Raw genomic sequence first — 2,756 nt, forward strand, 5'->3', positions numbered from 1 at the left:
TATATATTGACCCAATCTATACTCCTTACTTTAAAAAAACTAAATCACTGGTTATAGAAATTGTGATATACTGCTTCCTCATATTTTTATTATGGCTTTTTTTTAAACCAGCTGACAAAATGCTACAGTGTGTGAGGACATTATGATTTTTTTTTTCCATTTGGGTCTTCAGTTCCATGAAGTTAGGGTTTAATTAACCACTGTGATAGATTCACTGGAGCTTCATTTCATAAAACAACAATACCAATATTTGATGAATTGTCTTACTCTTTCTTAAGGTTATAATCTCCCAACTTGTAATTTTCTGTGGACGTGTGACAAGTCAGCTAAACTTACGAGTGTTTGTTCTACACGCTACAAGAAACTAATGTCTTGAGCGAGTCATGTCACGAATTCTAATTTTTTTTTATAAAAATAATGAGTGCATTTCCTTTTCAGATGTGTATTTTATTCTTTTCATCTCACTCCAAAATGTACACTCGACTCAGTTTTATAGAACATTTTCTAATAATAAAGAAGATTTGTTGATTCGTTTTGTTCATGTCACACTTGTTTGAGGTACAATTAACTATGACACCTTGACAAGGGTATGAATTGAAATGTACATCTTTATTTATTATGAGCAGCATTAATTTCCAACGCAAAATCGTGACTGTCGTTGTAGAGAGATTTCTTTGAAATTCCAAGCCAGCTGCGGTCAACAAGTGTCCAATATTATAACTACTTCACACATTTTTATTGTTAAATAAAGATGATTAATTGGGTCTATGACGCACCGCGAATTGTCAAAGCTTCAACAGAAAATAGAAACACTGAACAAGAGCTTTTAAGTTCTTCCAATGTCTCCAACAGGTATAAACTTATCTCAGTTTTTTCATATAACATTCATGTTGTAAGGCATCTTGAAAGAACAAACATTACAAACCAACGAGCTTATACACTTAAAACTTGTATAGGGTCCGCCAAAAGAAGTTTAGGGATTTCATATAGTATGATTTTCCAAACTATTAATGAAAAACATTGTCTGCCTTTTTCAGAATGAAGATTAAGCTTTCGAATTGTAATGACGAACAGGTGGACAATCCAACAGCGTTCTCTTTTTTAAAAAAATGCTCCATCATCGCTGATTAAAGAGAAGTTGGTGTTAAAATTGCTCCTTCTGAACATTTCATCAACGAGAATTGTGGCTTCAACTAGATAGAGCTACCTGCCATAAAGCACGAACAAGAATGGCAGTTTTGCGTAAACTCTTCTCAAAGAGGGTAGCTTATCATTTTGGAGACATAAAATGGTCTCCACGATCACCGAATTTGACGACAGCAGATTTCTTTTTGTGGGGTTACTTAAAAGAAAGAATATATGTCAACAAGCCAGGGATACTACAGGACTTGAAAGATAACGTAAAAACAGAAATTATAGGGTTTTAAGCGTGAAACTTCGATCTTTGCGAAGGAAGGTGTCATCCTTAGAGCACACCGGTGTGTTGAGGTCCTTCGTGGACACCTACCGAACATTATTTTTCATACTTAATGATTGTAATAAATCTTACTGAGCCACAGTTTCACAAATACTAAACACAAATTATACCAACAAATGTTCGATAATCCCTAATCCGGCAGGTATTTGAGGAAACTAATTACATGATTGATTAGTTATCGAGAGTGGTCGAGGATTAAGAAGTCCTCCTTCGCCCCGCTCACGATAATTGGTTAAAAGGGCAAACTGTGCATGCCTGCACAAAACAGTGCCGTGTCGGAGAAAAGAGGAGGGGTAGAATAAAGGCTAATAAGCACCTTTTCAGAGCGGGATGAAATTTTTGGATCTCAACCCTGGCTGTAATTTGTCAATCCAATGTCACACAATTTTGGTGCGGGGGTAAGAGGGGTGGGGAGAAAACCCGCTTTTACTAGTCGGGGCCGAATGCAAGCTCGACTAGTGCCCAAGATGATAACTTAAAGGAAAGTGTGGACACTGTGGTTGGAAAACCTGAAAAAGGTAGAAAAACAGTAAAGTGTGTATTAATTATAAATGTCTGGAATATTATGGTGATGTATGTAATTGCCCATGAAGTTGACCAGTAGTGCAGGTTTTTGTAGAGGTTGAGGCTGGCAAAGAGTTGGTCCAACTTTGAAAGTCCGGGTTGTCCTGGAGTATTGTCTGGGTCGTGGTTTATCCGCCCTAAAGTAGAATAAATGAAAAAAAAAAACGCGTATTAGTAATAAGTTCGTGGTTCTGGTGGAAGTGGTTACAACTTTAACAAAACATATAGCTCTTCATGTTGACCTGGAGATAATTCGGTGGACGTCGTGGACAGTCGCTGGATTGTTGTCGATTATTGCAGTTTTAAATCCCTACACTTCTTTTGGCGGAGCCTGTATTTTAAACAAAAACATATGTTGTAAATTTTATTTTATGTATATGGTCTTAATGTATAATTTAATATTGTTTAATGAAATAATTCTTACCTAAATTACAATTAAGTTCTTGCTAAATGCTAATCATCAAAACACGTTAAAATGTTCAAATGTATTTAAAGAAATATTTTATACTAGAAACGTCTTGATCATCAAACCAAAAATGTTAATGATGTATTACACTTCTTCTCGTATGAGTACTGTATCTATTTTTATTTGGTTCTAGAAACGTCTTGGTCATTAAACCAAAATGTTAATGATGTATTACATTTCTTCTCGTATGAGTACTGTATCTATTTTTATTTGGTTCTAGAAACATCTTGGTCATTAAACCAAAATGTT

The sequence above is a fragment of the Limulus polyphemus genome, unplaced genomic scaffold, assembly GCF_000517525.1.
Source record: "Limulus polyphemus unplaced genomic scaffold, Limulus_polyphemus-2.1.2 Scaffold872, whole genome shotgun sequence".
In the NCBI taxonomy this organism is placed as follows: Eukaryota; Metazoa; Arthropoda; class Merostomata; order Xiphosura; family Limulidae; genus Limulus; species Limulus polyphemus.